At 44.1% G+C, this 18,755-nt stretch overlaps 1 protein-coding gene across 1 annotated transcript in view; it reads left to right on the top strand.

Moving 5' to 3' along the window:
* The window catches only part of ADAM10 (ADAM metallopeptidase domain 10), a 232,388-nt gene that overhangs the window by 157,366 nt on the left and 56,267 nt on the right, over positions 1-18,755 (top strand). The gene's annotated exons all lie outside the window — the stretch shown is intronic.

The following is an 18,755-nucleotide window of genomic DNA, read 5'->3' as shown; positions in this document are numbered from 1 at the left end:
TTTAGTGAATGTATGCAAATATTTTATTGCACCATCGGAGGTTTGTTTAAAGGGAATCTGTCACCCCCAAAATCTCGGGTGAGATAAGCCCACCGACATCAGGGGCTTATCTACAGCATTCTTGAATGCTATAGATAAGCCCCTGATGTATCCTGAAAGATGAGAAAAAGACGTTAGATTATACTCACACAGGGGCGGTCCCACTGCTGGTCCGGGTCCGGGGCCTCCTATCTTCATCAGATGTCCTCTTCTGGTCTTCACGCTGCGGCTCCTGCGCAGGCGTACTGTATCTGTCCTGTTGAGGGCAAAGTACTGCAGTGCGCAGGCGCTGGGCCTCTCTGACTTTTCCCGGCTCCTGCGCACTGCAGTACTTTGCTCTGCCTCAACAGGGCAGATACAGTACGCCTGCGCAGAGGACGTCATCTGATGAAGATGGGTGGCTCTGGACCGGACCTGAGACACCCATCGGACCCGGGCCGCAGTGGGACCGCCCCTGGGTGAGTATAATCTAACGTCTTTTTCTCATCTTTCAGGATACATCGGGGCTTACAGTGGGGCAAACAAGTATTTAGTCAGTCAGCAATAGTGCAAGTTCCACCACTTAAAAAGATGAGAGGCGTCTGTAATTTACATCATACGTAGACCTCAACTATGGGAGACAAACTGAGAAAAAAAAATCCAGAAAATCACATTGTCTGTTTTTTTATCATTTTATTTGCATTTTATGGTGGAAAATAAGTATTTGGTCAGAAACAAACAATCAAGATTTCTGGCTCTCACAGACCTGTAACTTCTTCTTTAAGAGTCTCCTCTTTCTTCCACTCATTACCTGTAGTAATGGCACCTGTTTAAACTTGTTATCAGTATAAAAAGACACCTGTGCACACCCTCAAACAGTCTGACTCCAAACTCCACTATGGTGAAGACCAAAGAGCAGTTAAAGGACACCAGAAACAAAATTGCAGCCCTGCACCAGGCTGGGAAGACTGAATCTGCAATAGCCAACCAGCTTGGAGTGAAGAAATCAACAGTGGGAGCAATAATTAGAAAATGGAAGACATACAAGACCACTGATAATCTCCCTCGATCTGGGGCTCCACGCAAAATCCCACCCCGTGGGGTCAGAATGATCACAAGAACGGTGAGCAAAAATCCCAGAACCACGCGGGGGGACCTAGTGAATGAACTGCAGAGAGCTGGGACCAATGTAACAAGGCCTACCATAAGTAACACACTACGCCACCATGGACTCAGATCCTGCAGTGCCAGACGTGTCCCACTGCTTAAGCCAGTACATGTCCGGGCCCGTCTGAAGTTTGCTAGAGAGCATTTGGATGATCCAGAGGAGTTTTGGGAGAATGTCCTATGGTCTGATGAAACCAAACTGGAACTGTTTGGTAGAAACACAACTTGTCGTGTTTGGAGGAAAAAGAATACTGAGTTGCATCCATCAAACACCATACCTACTGTAAAGCATGGTGGTGGAAACATCATGCTTTGGGGCTGTTTCTCTGCAAAGGGGCCAGGACGACTGATCCGGGTACATGAAAGAATGAATGGGGCCATGTATCGTGAGATTTTGAGTGCAAACCTCCTTCCATCAGCAAGGGCATTGAAGTTGAAACGTGGCTGGGTCTTTCAACATGACAATGATCCAAAGCACACCGCCAGGGCAACGAAGGAGTGGCTTCTTAAGAAGCATTTCAAGGTCCTGGAGTGGCCTAGCCAGTCTCCAGATCTCAACCCTATAGAAAACCTTTGGGGGAAGTTGAAAGTCCGTGTTGCCAAGCGAAAAGCCAAAAACATCACTGCTCTAGAGGAGATCTGCATGGAGGAATGGGCCAAAATACCACCAACAGTGTGTGGCAACCTTGTGAAGACTTACAGAAAACGTTTGACCTCTGTCATTGCCAACAAAGGATTTATTACAAAGTATTGAGATGAAATTTTGTTTCTGACCAAATACTTATTTTCCACCATAAAATGCAAATAAAATGATAAAAAAACAGACAATGTGATTTTCTGGATTTTTTTTTCTCAGTTTGTCTCCCATAGTTGAGGTCTACCTATGATGTAAATTACAGACGCCTCTCATCTTTTTAAGTGGTGGAACTTGCGCTATTGCTGACTGACTAAATACTTTTTTGCCCCACTGTATCTGCAGCATTCCAGAATGCTGTAGATAAGCCCCTGATGCCGGTGGGCTTACGTCACCCGCAGTTTTGGGGGTGACAGGTTCCCTTTAAACCATGAAATAATGAATCTTAGATTTCTGAAATATATTTGTTTTATCGAGCTCATGTACATCCCTGTGCAGCGGTGTTATTCTATGTGCAGTAATGTGCTCATATATGGCACCACCTTACCATTGTTACCTTACTATTTTCCTCCAAATCTCTGCAGAATATTTGTGTTTTTGTCACAACTGTAGAAATCTGGAATATTTCATGTATCTTGCAGGTTCTACCGTCTATGCTTGTGTCGTTTATTCAAGTATGTGGCATTGTTTAAGTAGTAATAAAATCTATGGTTAGTGTGACCATGGTGCACACCAGCCCGATATTTCACCAGGCCGATCCATCATGGGATGCTCTACCTGACACTTTCTAATTGTGTTTGTGCTCCGCACATTAGCTGGTGAGTATGTGACTCCAGCTCAGCCAGTGCTAACTGGGCCAGGTAGATCTCACTGTAGGATTGATAGTTTATCACCATAGAAGGCAGATACCGTAGGTATAAAAGTGGAATTGTTGTGAAATTTGTATACAGCATGGATGTAACAATTCAGTGACATGTATGAAATGTGTCTAATGCGCGAGTGACTTGTACCTAATGTATGAGTATCGTGTGTGGGTGAGGGGTAAAGCGAGTAAAGAATTGCTTTGTTGGCATCTGTGGCACGCGGCGATGGGAGATGTTAGGGGGTGTTTCCTCTCTGCTCCTGTGTTACCCTTCTAGTGGTCTCCTGGATGGGACGCCACGGCTGTCATTTGAGGCATTTCCCTTGTACAAACTACCATTTTTCCTGTGTAGATGTGGTATTTAAGCACTATATGGTTATTATATGGCAGTATTTATTGTACTGGCACTTGTGAAGCGGTAACATGCACTTAGAACCCCTCACCGACAGTGTTATTTTTTTTGTGTGTGTCTAATTAGGGGTTTCCCTGTTCCTCCTTTATTTGACTTCTTGTATTCTGGGGGGTAAATTGAGTGGCCAAGCAAACCAAATGTTCTCAAACATGCCATTTGCACTGACTTTGTATCCACAATGCAGGGGTGCACTATTTTATGAACTGGGTGGGGTTTGTGTGTCGGGGCTGCATCTCCGTCCCAGTCCTGCTTCGGTAAGAGTTTATCATTTGTCCAGTCGTAAAAAAAATATCAATGCAAGTTTTCATTGTGTTCTATTATTTTGTTTATTGTATTTGACAGACTCACTTACATTATGTAAGCCCGAGGCAGCGCTCATGTTTTCTGGAGTGTAGTTAGTCATCAAATGGAAGCCGTCTCTGCAAACCTGAAAGGTGACGTGTTTTCTCACCAAAAGTCCTGTCTGCCTCAGCAAGAACTAGCTAGTTTGTGTTTCTCCCGAAGACGAGGAGGCTGCGCTTTACTAGTCAGTACCTGTTGTTTCCACCTGTCGACTCTTGATTACTTTCTTTTCACCTACAATTTTTTTTTTTTTTTTTTTGTTTAGAGATTCGGATTATCACTTTAATGAGATAATAGATAACAAATATGGAGATCTGTTGACCTGACCTGTCTTTGTATGGATGGATGAGCAGGTACACGTTTGTGAGTCTTGGTGGCTGCTCTCTCGGTACCGGCAGATTGAGTGCCACTAGATTTAGGTTTTGCCTGCTCCTAGTACACCCTCATGTAGGGGCCTCCATTCTAATGTTACCAGCCCAGAGGATGTTATTGGTGGCGGAAAGTGGGGAGTCCAAATCTGTCACCGCCTCTACTTTTTCCTCTCCAGATTTTGTGAAGGGAGGGAACCCCCACCTCCCCTCTGTCTGAAGATATCGATCAGTTGTTAACAGCTGCTAGAGCAACAATGAACATTGAAGATCCAAAATAATTAAGATCTGTTTCGGACGTTGTATTTGGTAGCCTGGATGTTAAGAGCCAAGCATTAAAGGGGTTGTCCAGGCTTGGGACTCGAGTCTACAGTCACAGAGATGGCAGACATGTGATTCCTTATAGCGCAGAGTGTGCACTGTCAGGATTCTCCTGTGTCGGGAGCTGGTAGATGACGAAGTATGTGACTTCATTACATGTGTTACGATTGGCCAATGAAGGCAACTGATCCCGAACTAAAGACGGTTAAAAATTAAGTTTTAATGAACTTTTTAAAGAATAAGATTAAGATACAACAGCCAGTGTGCATAAGGGGACTTGGGGATATAACCCTTTTTCTGCTATGCTCACAATATAGTGAATTTTGATAATTATTAGCTTGGTGCGGCCGCTTCCACCTTCTCTCTAATATTGTTGCCAATAACACTGACTGAAACCTAAAGCCGTCCCAACATGTTTCACCAGAGATCTAGCGTCATCAGGGGTCAGAGGGTTAATGTCACACATAGTGATTGAGCCCCAAACCTGGACAACCCTTTTAAGAAGGAATGGGGGGAAAAAAAACATCATAAAAGGTTTTATCCCGAAGAGCATTAAATGTAAATACCCCTTTGATGAGTCTGATTCTGGTTGTTGGGACAAGGCATTGAAAATTGGTCACTTTATATTTAAAGCTAGAAAATCTTCTCTCCCTATTGATGATTGTGGCCAATGCAGAGATCCTACAGATAGGAAGACTGAGGGCTTTCTGAGAGAGCTTGGAAATCTGGGGCTGTGGATTTAAGACCTGTTATAGCCAGTACGTGTACGGCTAGATCTCGAAACCTATGGCTTTGCAATAAGGAGGGAAAGGTTCTAGGGATCCGATCCCGTCCTCTCTTCCTGTTATCTAAAGAGCTGCCTATTTCTTCGCTGTTGCCTCTACTGACCCTATCAGATTGGCTGTTACCTCCTTCATTAATTCATTCTTTAGACGTTTGTGGCAAAGAATTAGGCAGGGAGATTATGGATCTAATTCCCGTTATGTGCCATTCCCTGTGAAGGAGCCATGTGTTAGGTTCCTCCCTAGATGATGATGATCTTCCTCTGTCCTCTGTTAAGAAGAAAGGCTTTCTCTCTTCACTCCTTTCCAAAAATTATATATACTATGTTCCAAATTATTATGCAAATGACGTTTTTCTCGGATTTTCCTAAATGGTCGGTGCAAATGACAGTCAGTCTAATAAAAGTAATCACCCATTAAGAGTATACATCGAATTTTATTGAAGAATCCTCCCAATGATAACAGTATAATCTCCAAAATGAATAAAAACTTAAAATGCACTGTTCCAAATTATTATGCACAGTAGAATTTCTAAACATTTAATATGTTTTAAAGAACTGAAAATGCTCATTTGTTGAATTTGCAGCATTAGGAGGTCACATTCACTGAACAAAAAAGCTATTTAACTCCAAAACATCCTAACATGCCAAGTTACATGTTAACATAGGAACCCTTCTTTGATATCACCTTCACAATTCTTGCATCCATTGAACTTGTGAGTTGTTGGAGAGTTTCTGCTTGTATTTCTTTGCATGAAGTCAGAATAGCCTCCCAGAGCTGCTGTTTTGATGTGAACTGCCTCCCACCCTCATAGATCTTTTGCTTGATGATACTCCAAAGGTTCTCTATAGGGTTGAGGTCAGGGGAAGATGGTGGCCACACCATGAGTTTATCTCCTTTTATGCCCATATCAGCCAATGACTCAGAGGTATTCTTTGCAGCATGAGATGGTGCATTGTCATGCATGAAGATGATTTTGCTCCTGAAGGCACGTTTCTCCTTTTTATACCATGGAGGAAAGTTGTCAGTCAGAAACTCTATATACTTTGCAAAGGTCATTTTCACACTTTCAGAAACCTTAAAGGGCCCTACCAGCTGTTTCCCCATGATTCCGGCCCAAAACATGACTCCTCCACCTCCTTGCTGACGTCGCAGCCTTGTTAGGACATGGTGGCCATTTACCAACCATCCACTACTCCATCCATCTGGACCATCCAGAGTTGCTCGACGCTCATCAGTAAACAAGACTGTTTGTAAATTAGTCGTCATGTATGTCTGGGCCCACTTTAGGGGTGGCCGAATAGTAGGTTTATGCACCACAGCAAGCCTTTGAAGGATCCTACACCTTGAGATTTGAGAGACCCCCGAGGAACCAGCAGCTTCAAATAACTGTTTGCTGCTTTGTAATGGTATTTTGGCAGCTGCTCTCTTAATCCAATGAATTTGTCTGGCAGAAACCTTCCTCATTATGTCTTTATCTGCATGAACTCTGTCTGCGCTCTGTTTCAGTCACAAATCTCTTCATAGTATGATGATCACTCTTAAGTTTTCGTGAAATATCTAATGTTTTAATGCCTTGTCCAAGGCCTTGCACTATTTAACACTTTTCAGCAGCAGAAAGATTCTTTTTATTTTCCATATTGTTTGAAACCTGTGGCCTGCTTAATAATGTGGAACGTCATTTTTAAGTAGTTTTCCTTTAATTTGAATCACCTGGAAAAATAATTCACATGTGTTTAAGATTGATTTCAGTGATCCATTGAGCCCTGAGACACAATACCATCCACGAGTTTATTTGAAAAGCGAAACAATTAAATCTTTATGACACTTAAATGCAATTTGCATAATAATTTGGAACACAGTGTAGGTCCTTTCAGAGAGTTAGAACATTTTAACAGGGACAGAAGGCCTAAAAAGAGGGATATGAAAAGAACAATTTCTAAGGAAAAAATAGTTTCCTATTTGACAATCAGTGGCGGCCAGCAATAATGGCAGAAGAGAGAAGGATAAGGAGAACCTGCCAGCTGATGTATGTAGCCCAATCCACCGGCATGCATCATTAGACACTGCCTGTATGAGCCCAGCCAGGTGTGTATGACTCTGAAACGTTGTGGTGTTTCAGAGAAAAGTGTACGGTTAGAAAGCGCTGGAGTCTAGTCAGAGAGGCGGTCCCCAGTGGCTTCTGCCCACCCACTGACAGGTCTCTGCTTAGACCCGCACATAGCCAGGGACCCGCCTGTCCAACTTGTCTCAAGTTCTGCTCTGCTTTTATAGAATGTTTTTTCTCTGAAACAACACCGCATTTCAGAATCACGTAAGTGGCTGAGAGCATACAGCTGGTGGCAGCATGTATCAGCTGTCAGGTTCATTTTTATTTATTTATTTTTATCCCAGTTCCAAAAAAATGAGTTCAGCATATTCCTCGGTTCTAAACTCCGTAAACAAAGCAATAAAATGAGAGTTTAGGTCCTTTTCCCACCACCTTCCGAAAGATTTCTTGTGGACCAGACTGCCTTGACAATATTAATTTATTGTTCGCATGTACGTGTTGTGTATTTTTTTCTTTCTCATGGATACAACACGTACCCATTATATTATATGGTGCTATTCTCATGTCAGAGACACTTAATAGGCAAAAAGGAAGACATGTAATTTTCAGCTTGAAGCCCTACCGTTTGGAATTTTGCTAGCCACTTGCATCTTTATTAAGAGATCATTGCTGAAGTGGCAGCCCATGTCACACAGAAGGACACTTTTTTTTTAATTCCCTACCTAGACAATTTAATAATCATGGCACAGAGAAGAATTGTCGCACTCTGGTAGAGCAGGTAAAATAAATCCGGTCTTGTCGTGGATGGACAATTTCCAAAAATGCTTTCTAGTCTCTCTTCAGTGTCATATATTCCAGAGGATTATACTGGACTTGAGCCTAATAAAATGCTTCTTTCCTCTTGACAAAACTCAGAAGGTGGAGATAACTTCTGAATCAGTGGCTATGTAAATGAGTGGTCTCCACCATGTTAAAATGTAGGATGCCAATTACTTCCAAAATATATTTTTGAATTTGTGAAGTTTTATGGATTCTGTTTAAGTTCCCATGTATCATCTTTTGGATTTCTTTCAGTCTGAGTTAGAGCAGGGTCTAGATATTAGTTTCTTTTTAAAAGAACAGGTTTCAGTTTTCAGTTCCTTCTTTCAGTCTGAACTTGCTGAGCATTCATCATTGGTTGGTACTCCAAAGTTTCCGCCATGTGGTTTTAATTTAGTTTAAAACTTTTTTACGAAGCCACCATTTGAGCTCATTGACAGTATTTCCATCAAGCTTCTTACCCATAATAGTAATTTCTTGGTTGCCATTACCTCTGTTAGGATAGGTGCTATCCTTGCATGCTATTTCTATTTACGTTCCCTTTGCTTTTGCTAAATCTAATCCTGTCCTCCTTCCTAATTTACCATCAACATTATATAGATCTCAAGAGATTGCTCTTCCTTCTTGCAATAATCTTGGGTCTGATTTAAACTGCTTTATTGCCCTTAGATAGATATGTTGTGGACTACTTGGCTGCATTTTCTGCTATGGATAGCTCCTTTTTATCCAGTTTGAGGGTCAAATAGTAGATCAACTAGTTACCGTAGTTGTCCTTAAGGTACCGTCACATTAAGCGACGCTGCAGCGATAGCGACAGCAATGCCGATCGCTGCAGCGTCGCTGTGTGGTCGCTGGAGAGCTGTCACACAGACCGCTCTCCAGCGACCAGCGATGCCGAGGTCCCCGGGTAACCAGGGTAAACATCGGGTTGCTAAGCGCAGGGCCGCGCTTAGTAACCCGATGTTTACCCTGGTTACCAGCGTAAAAGTTAAAAAAACAAACAGTACATGCTCACCTGCGCGTCCCCCAGCCTCTGCATCCTGACGCTGACTGAGCTCCGGCCCTAACAGCAGAGCGGTGACGTCACCGCTGTTGCTTTCACTTTCAGTTTAGGGCCGGCGCTTTAGTGTCAGGAAGCAGAGGCTGGGGGACGCGCAGGTGAGTATGTACTGTTTGTTTTTTTAACTTTTACGCTGGTAACCAGGGTAAACATCGGGTTACTAAGCGCGGCCCTGCGCTTAGTAACCCGATGTTTACCCTGGTTACCAGTGTAAAATATCGCTGGTATCGTCGCTTTTGCTGTCAAACACGGCGATACACGGCGACCTAGCGACCAAATAATGTGCAGACCTTCTAGCAGCGACCAGCAATTTCACAGCGGGATCCAGATCGCTGCTGCGTGTCAAATACAGCGATATCGCCATCCAGGTCGCTGCAACGTCACGGATTGCTGGCGATATCGCCTAGTGTGACGGTACCTTTAGCCAAATGGATTAGATCTGCTGTTATCTTGGTTTAAGAGCTCAGTTCTTTTTCAGTACAAAGAGGTTTTGAGGCCAAATGCACTAGAGCTATGTCCACCTCTTGGTGCTTCCATTGAATGAATTTGTAAGGCTGCAACTTGGTCCACACCTTCAACCTTTTTCAGACACTAATAGCTGGACCTATCCTCTTCCTTTGGGCGTAACCTCTTTCAGGCAATGATCTGATTTTAAAGAAGGTACTCTTGTGGTTGTGACATGGGCGACAGGGAAAAATATTTACACTAATTGATCATTTGATATTCTGGACATTGTGACAGCACGTTTCCTAATTCCCTTTCTTTTTTATCCTCCTTCTGGGTTTGGGTATTTGACCACAGAGATGTACAGAAAAAAAGATCAATCCTATGAAGGGTTTTTTATGTAATACTTGCCAATAACTACATAAGCTGTCGTCTAATCTTTGTAATCCACGGAGGGAAAGTGGGAGGCTACACCATTTTATACCTACAGGTTTTCTGTCCTAAGAGGCGGACACTCTCCCGTGATGCTGTCATAGCTTCCAGAAGATCAGATTACTAGTTAATTATAATTTTTCAGCAGTACCATAGTGAATGAATGGAACCAAGCTGCTTATGCTCCACTTCGGCCCCATTCAGAGAGATTACTGTAAAGTCCAAATCCTCGGATTGGTGAGGAATCTAGGCGGTTAAACCCACCAGCAATCAGTGAGTTATCCCCCATCTTTTGGTTAGAGATGATGGCTTTCAAACTTGGTGAAACCTCTTTTAATAAGGCTCTTTACTCTGGAACTACTGATTGGTATTACAAACTGCTAATATCTCACTTACATAGCTATGCATTACTGCAAAAAGAATCGGGAGAAAAGGCAGAAGAGAAATCACTCGTTGCATCGCAAATATCTTCCTTTTTCATCTCCGTTGTATTGGTCTCCTGCGTGGTAGTTAAGAGCCTCTGGTACATAAGCAACTTGTATTGCTTCACAAGGTAATATCGCATTATGGGGGCTTAAAGGACCTTTGTTTGATATGAAAAGATAAACTGAAGGTAATTGTCATTGGTGGCGTGCCGCATTTCATATCAGATTAATGGCACTTGTCTTGTTCTCCAGCAATGCTTTGTATGATTCAGTTTGTGGTAGGAATATTCCTCCTTAGGAGGTAAATTGCTCTCAGTTCATACTTATTCTCCTGGTTACTCTCTACAAAGAGTGAATACTGAATTTTTTATGTCCGCTTTCCTGGCTTACTGCTGCTTCAGGTTTTTCATTAATAAAAGTATCCGTATAATTTTTTTTATGGCCATGAATTTTATTCTAAACTTGCAAATGTGTTTTTCCTCCATTTCCCTACAAAATACATAACCTCCTGTCCCCATAATTGGGGGTGGCCCAGCTGTCGATCATTCATCACCGTCACTAGAGCCAGACGGCTCAGGAGATGAGGGCAGTAGACCACAGTAAAGCGCAATATGTCGGGTTGAGCAGGTTCACTGCTGTTCCATTCACTTTGGCTGAAGCTACATGATAACTGTATTTTGTCGAAAACCCTCCTTCAAGTAGGTTATCTGGTTTTGAAAACCATATCCAAGTAATCTCATTTTGGGTTTCCAAATGGGGGCATGGTTGTAACACTTACCGTATATTAATTTGCCATTTACATATTCCAGTACAAAGAGTTTCTTTGGTTCTGGAGGACCTGGCATGACCGTGCATCACATGGACAGCCCCATTAATTGTCATTTGCGCTGTGTAATGTTTGCCCTGTGGCAGCCTCAAGGAATTTGTGTCTGCGGCTAGGTTTATATACGGACTGTGGTCAATCACATGGAGTCCTAACCCAGGACATGCTATGAGTGGCTTATTGTCCTTGGAAGAGTGGAGCAGCTGGGTCAGGAGTTGACGAGGAGGTGCAGCTGAGATGCCTGGGAATTTGCCTCAATAAGCTGCAGAGGGAACCCGGCTACCCGGATCGCGCCGGCCGATCAACTGTTCGGCTACGCAGCTGCATGTGTCGCAGCTGTTAGCAAGTTGCGGGATGCAGTGACAGACAGAAGGCAGAGCAAGGTTTAACAAATATAACCCTTTTAATTTAACAAGAGGTTATCTCCTCGCAGGGAGGTGCAGGGAAGTCAATTGCGCCAACAACAGCTGGCGCGGTGCTTGTACAAGAAGGTTCAGCTGGTAACGGTGGTCCGTCTTCTGGCGGCAGCGGTCTGTGTCTGGTACCTTCCGCTGAGCCCCTAGTCCATGAACGTATGCGGCCAGAGTAAACAAGGCCTCGGCACAATCAGGGTCTCCCGTGGATGGGAAAATATATGCTGGCAAGGTGAGCTGAAAACGTCTGTCCAATACCCGGTTCTCACTTTGCGGCACGTGCGCTGGACTCACGGTCACGGAGCACACGGCACTTCGCTCTCTGCCAGCTACTGAGCGCGCTGCACTTCTCTCTGTATGCTGCGCGCTGCCTGTTCCCCCAAGACTGAAACGCCGGCAACAGCTGGTGCGATGTCTCTCCAACGAGGTCCTGCAGCGATGACAAGGGCAGCAGCGAACAGTCCTGAACTCTGCCCTGGCTCTTAGGCAAGCATGCAGCTAGCACCCGGCTCTTTCCTTATTACTGTGATGGGCTCCGGCCTCGGATCAGCCGCATGTCGTAGCGACCTGGCTGCACACCGCTCCAAGCCCGCTGCGCACGCACCTTGCCTCTGTCACTGCCGGCGGGAAACTGCCCGACGCTGCGCTCGCTTTTACTTATAACCGCTCCCCCAGCTTCCAGATCAGGGAACCTGTCCGGGCCTTTTTGCCTTCGCCCGGACAACATGGGACACAGCCTCAGCAGTTCTGGACTCGGTCTGGCACAGGTACACAGTCCGGTGTTCCTAATTACAGCTGTGTGATAGTCACGACACATGCATGGAGAGCCTGTTTGTTGGGCTCTCCATGCATGTGCTGTGACAGTGACACAGGCGCGACACATGCAGCTGTGGCGCCTATCAGCTGATCGGCCGGCAGAATCCTGGAAGCGCTATAGCTTGCCGAATAAGTGGGGACCCGAAGAAATTTGCTCAATTCTGATCCTGTTTTTACATAAATCATATGATATCATAGACCTAATGGAAAAGAGAAGAATTAAGTGCATAGAAAGGCAAAATGAGCAATTGTATATACACAGGGCCATATAATATGATGATTGCAATATATTAAGAGGATAAAAACTTTGATGGGAGGAGGAGTGCTTCTTTAAAGGGAACTTGTCAGCAGGATTGTGCTCAGTACCCTACACACAGTGTCAGGTCGGCGCCGTTACACTGATTACAATGATACCTTGGTTGATGAAATCCATCTTTTTTTATTTGTAGTTTTGAGTTAATGATATGCTCGTGCTGCGGGGCAACCTGTGGGGGTCTTCATGTAGTGCTCTGATTAGATATTAATCCTTATAGCTTATGACAGGTCACTGATCTCTCACTGACTTGCTCCCTATTTTGCATTCTGTATATGTTATGGCTTTGAAAAAAAAAAATCGTTCATCGCCGTTGGTGGCACCTGCACTGCAGCCTGATCGCATCTATAATATCCATATTTTTATTTTATTTACTCATACAAATTGCTTGGGGAAAAAAAAATTCTTCGTCAAAATGGTGCCGGCCGTGCCTGTACAGTAGCATAATCTGGAACAGGATAGATGCTACTGTTCAGGCGCTGGCGCCATTTTGCTGAAGGAAAAATAGTCTCCACTAAGATGTCATTGAGGGTGCCTACGCAGAGCACCACATGAAGCCCCCACACAGGCCCTGAAGCACGAGAGTCTCATTAACTTAAAACTACAAATAAAGATGAAACAACCACAAGATGGGTTTAATCACCCAAGGTATCAGTGTGATCAGTATAATGGCGCCGACCTGACCGTGTCTGTAGGTTACTGCGCACAATCCTGCTGACAGGTTCCTTTTAAGTGAGTTCCATGGTGTTTTACAATATTGAGCCTCATGAAGAGGCTCGTTGCCTTGAATCGCATTGTCATTTGAGACTAATTTATTACATATATATATATTTTTTTAATCCTTTTTATACTTTAATACCGGACTAGAGCTACTTTTTTTTTGTCATAGCAAGAGCAAAAGACTTGTCACATCGAAAGTGAAGTCAAATCTGCATGTAGCTTGTTACAATGCATGAAAAAATTAGTAGATTGAAATATTGATTTGTGTGAAAAGTTTCAGTATAACGTGTTGGTTGCTAAATTAAAGGGGTTGTCCACTACTCGGAGAACTTCCCTTCTCAATCCCCATTTCCCCCCAAATAAATAAATTATACTCTCCTCTTTTGTCGGCGCTATTCCAGTGGTGTCAGCACTGGCTCTCCCAAGAATCTCATGACAACAATGCCACGCAATCAATAGGAGCACCAGTGCCGACACCGCTGAACCAGCGCTTGCCCCAGAGGGGAGTGTAAGTGTTATTTTACAAGGGGGAAACCTATTTAGAAGAGGGTATTTGAGTACTGGACAACCTTTAAGTTTTGCCCATTCTTTTTTTTTTTCCCTCAATCAAGTGTGCGGTCTTACTCATTAACGTACAGCCTTGCATGCATAATTGTGCATTTAGAAATGGCTGCCATCCACTGATTAAGACCAGAAAGAGCAAACCTTTAGGGTATGTGCACACGATGCAGATTTAGTGCAGAATTGGTGCAGAACTGCAGCAGATTATTCTGCTGCAGAAACGCTGCAGAACTGCACTGTGATTTATAGTACAATGTAAATCAATGGGAAAAAAAAAAAGCTGTGCACATGGTGCAGAAAAATCTGCGCAGAAACGCTGCAGATTTCAAAGAAGTGCACGTCGCTTCTTTTGTGCAGTTCTGCAGCGTTTCTGCTGCAGATTTTTCTGCACCATGTGCACAGCTTTTTTTTTTCCCCATTGATTTACATTGTACTGCACAGAAACTGCACAGAAACTGCATAGAAACTGCATAGAAACTGCATAGAAACTGCGCAGAAACTGCATAGAATCTGCATAGAATCTGCACAGAAACTGCACAGAAACTGCATAGAAACTGCATAAAAACTGCACAGAAACTGCATCAAATCTGCAGATGCAGATTTAGTGCAGAAAATTCTGCACCACATTTCCTACGTGTGCACATAGCCTAAAATTAGTAAATAATCTTTCCCCACAAACCTATATATCAGTGTGCTCCGCTCCTTAGCATGTTGCCTGCAGGTGACCGCTTACCATTATAGCATCAGGAAACCGTATCCAGGAATAAACGTGTTATTTATTCTTCTATCCTGACTTCCAGCACGCCATTCCGATCTCCAAAACCGCAGTGCATGAGAATACTATAAAGGCGAATAATTATTGCATTGATCTGCTATATTTAGCCATTTTTTCTACTACTGCTGCAACATGGAATGATTTTTCATCTGTAAGCGCTGGTTCTGTTCCAGGGATGGGGTCTCTGCATATTTATAAACGGCAATCTGTCAATGAGTAAAAGTGATTATTCCCCAGTTTGGACAGAGCATGGTAAACAGACTTTTTTTTTTTGTTAATACTTTTCATACAAATTGCTTCTGCATTTTCCTTGCCTGTAAGGGAATACAGTATATCTTAGACATGCACCTCTCAATGGCGCATTGTGGCCTCCTGCACACGTTTATGCCATGACACAATACGTAGGATTAATGTTACTAGTTCACAAAATGTTTAAAAAAAAAAAACACACGAAAGGTATCCAGTGAGTTTTGTGTTGAAATCTCCTCTCCTGGGAGAGCTATGATCTGTTCGTGACTGATTTGGGCTGCGTTCACATCACGCTTTGGTCATCCGTCAGTAGCTACATCTGGGCTTCCATCTAAGACCCTGAAAAATGGCTCCATTGAGCTTATTGAAGAAGTCACTTTGTGGCCTCTCTGACTTCATTCTTGATAGTCCACGTTTTTTTGAGGGGGGGCAGAAAATCGGTCTATCACTTTTTTGTGCCTGCCTCGTAAAAGAGATCACTGCTGAAAAATGGGGCAGATAAAACGCAATGTAACTGTGCTTCATTAAAGCCAATGTCTGTGTCAGAACTTCCGAACTCCTAGAGTGAACCCACAGTACCGCGACAACGAACCTCCCAAGGGTGAGCTAACCAGATGGACCACCCCCTATACAGGGAGCGTTAGGGGCAGGCCCGAGGGAGACTATTGCCGCGGAAGCTGATACCGGGGAACAGGAAGCAGGAGAGGAAAGACGCGGAAGTGGCTTAGGCGGAGACACAGGACTGAGTGACAGAGAATGAAACACAGAGTGGACTGGATAAGGCGGATGCCCAGGACAGGCAGGGTATGACGGAGACACAGGATGGACTGGATATGGCGGACACCCAGGACTGGCAGGGAATGGCGGAGACACCGGATGGAACAAGATAAGGAGCACAGGACAGAGCAAGGTACGGAGGACCTGGGTCAAATGAGGACAAATAACAATCAGGCAAGGAGTAGGGGGAGAGGCTACCTGATAGAGAGTATTGAGCACTTCCGGGTCAGGAAACCAGCAGGATCAGGAATGGGAGGAGCGGAGAGAGCGAAGACCAGCCTGTGGGAGTGCAGAGCAGGAAGGCAAAGTGCGCATGCGCCGGCGCCGAGGACTAGGATTCTGCGCAGAGAGAGGAAGAGTGGAATCCAGGCGGGGCGCGGACAGTCCGGGAGCGCGCAGAGACGAACACGCACGCCGGAAGAAGACCCAGCAGAAGCGGGCGGCAGCAGCGGCACGCCGGGACAGGTAAGTAAGAGCCAGAGGGAGATACGGGAGGTGTGACAGTCTGCAGATCTGCCTGAATTCCATTTTTTGGCTGCCCCAGGTAATCTACGTGATGTGAACCCATCGTTACACTGGACGATTCTTGTGAACAGGCGTTCTTATTAATGCTTGTTTTGTGATAATCATGCAGTCCAAAGAGTCTGAATTCTCGTTCGTTGGGTGAATGATCTTTTGGGCACCATGAAAGATCATTGTTCTCAGCAGCACATTACCAGCTTGGAGGTCCCCATACACATTAGATGACTAGCCAGTCCCTTGCCCCTTGAATCTAATGTGTATAGGAGCCTTTACTCTAACTTATCTGATGTTCAAACAAGCCATAGTGCTCCGACTGGCGTCTCCTCTCCATTCATTGCCATCACAGCTGTATACTACTAGTAGCCTCTGTGTCCAGTGGTTTTAGTAGCTACAAGTTCCTTCTAATGAAATGAATGGGAAAATTGGAATGACCTGCAATATCAGACACAGCCACTAGTGGGCCATGGAAATGTGCTTAGTAGATAAGGAAGCGGACATGTAGCGTGCCGGACTGGAAATACGCACTAGACTGCTCTTACATTCTGGTTATTTGGCTGTAAATGAAAGGCTATCACTGCAATTCACACAGCAGAATTTACTGCATAGTGTTTTTATTAGATTTTCTACTGCATTTTCTAATCAAATCAATTCACATTTACCTTGAATGTTTTAAGGCTAGGTGAATTTTTTGTATAAAGCATTTTATAAAAATTTAACAGAAGCAAATAACATTAAATTATCATTTTAGTTGCTCTTAGCAGACCTTTTGTAGTATAAAAAATACAAACATGGTAACAGAAAAGGAATGCTTGTACTCTTTTGGAATACCATCATTATCGGGAAGCTGACAGAAGGATGAACCCTACTGAGCCATCTATACAGGCCTCTGGTCATAGAAAGTTTTATAAATTATATGCTGTCCGATGTCTTATTCCAGCAAAATTCATGGTTCTTAATATCACCTTTAAAGGATGAGCAAATTGATCCCTGTAGGACCCAAATTGATTCTTCAGTAGCGAGGAATCGCGCTTTGTATCTTTGTATGTGTGTCTGGAAATGCTTTGGTACGGGGACAATGCACTTCCGGACCCTCAGCCTCATGCTTCTATTCCCGGCCGTGTATCTGAGCCACTGACATGTCAGTCAACTAGAGGAGAGAGGCGCTAGGCAGGGAATACAGCGAGAGGCGGAGGATGAAGTGCATCGTCACCGCCCAATGCACTTCCAGACACAATATATACGGAACGTCAAAACCCGTTTTCTTGCTACTGAAGCATGGCTTTGGGGTCATTAAAAGATGAGCAAGTTAATCTCTTTAAGGGCTAATTGGATATGTACTGTAAGTGCCTCGGGGTGTAGAAGTTGACAGGTTTCCATTAAGGCTGTATGCAACAGCTTCTTGTTTCAAATTATGTTGCTTTGTTTTATACAAGATAAATCCATATTCTTTATTGTTTTATTATATGTAAATACATCTTTTAAAGGCCAATTTTTCTTTTGTACGATTCACGTTTCACACTAATTAAAGGGGTTGTCCACTACTAGGACAACGCCTCCTCGAACTGAATGTTTGACACCGGTAGAGTAAAAACACCTATACTCCCCTCCTGTACCGGCGCTGTTACAGCGGTGTTTGCACTCCCGTTCCTGGGGCTATCATGCAGTTCTTTCTTATGACACTTGATCACGGCGCTAAATCAGCGCTGGCGTCACTGTCCCCACATTCAGACATATTGACCATCAGCTGGAAGCTAGGGCTGCGGCTGCTCTCTGACTTCCTCTTGATATTTGAGTTGTCCAAAGGAGATCAAATTGACACCATAGTTGATTTGCCGCAGGGCTCACGTGTCATAATAACCACACAAGAGCCCTGGGAACACGAGTGCTGACACCGCTGGAACGGCACTGGCACCATATATCAAGGAGGGGTTGTCCCAGTGGTGGACAACCCCTTTTACCTGTTGAATTATTTATTTTTTTGCATAGTTTGATCCATAAAGATCTTTAAAAAAAAAATAAAACTTTTCGGAACATGTATATTCAACTTTATCTTGGGCATCCACAGGAGGCCTAGTTTTAGGGAAAACGTCACTCTAGTGAAAATGTAACCGGATAAATGCAGGCACCAGAATGACAGTGTAACCTGATTGATGGAGGCACCAGAATGACAGTGTAACAGGATTGATGGAGGCACCAGAATGACAATGTAACCAGATTGATGGAGTCACCAGAATAACAATGTAACCGGATAAATGCAGGCACCAGAATAACAATGTACCCGGATTGATACAGTCACCAGAATGACAACATAACCGGATGGATGCAGGCACCAGAATGACAACGTAACCGGATGGATGCAGGCACCAGAATGACAGTGTAAGGCTACGTTCACATTTGCGTTGTTGGGCGCAGCGTCGGCGACGCAACCAACAACGCATGTACACAACGCAGCGTTTTGCAACGCATGTGTTATCATAAGATCCTACAGATCGGGACTTTTGGCGCAGGGAAAACGCTACAAGTAGCGTCCCCTGCACCCTGTCTTGTGCGTCTATATGACGCATGCGTCGTAAAACGCAGTACAACGCCATACCAGCGCATGTCCATGCGCTCCCCCATGTTAAAGATAGGGGCGCATGATGCATGCGTC

The sequence above is a fragment of the Ranitomeya variabilis genome, chromosome 5 (genome assembly GCF_051348905.1).
Source record: "Ranitomeya variabilis isolate aRanVar5 chromosome 5, aRanVar5.hap1, whole genome shotgun sequence".
NCBI classification, from domain to species: Eukaryota; Metazoa; Chordata; class Amphibia; order Anura; family Dendrobatidae; genus Ranitomeya; species Ranitomeya variabilis.
The sequence above is the reverse complement of the archived record's forward strand: the minus strand, read 5'-3'. Positions and strand labels throughout refer to the sequence as shown.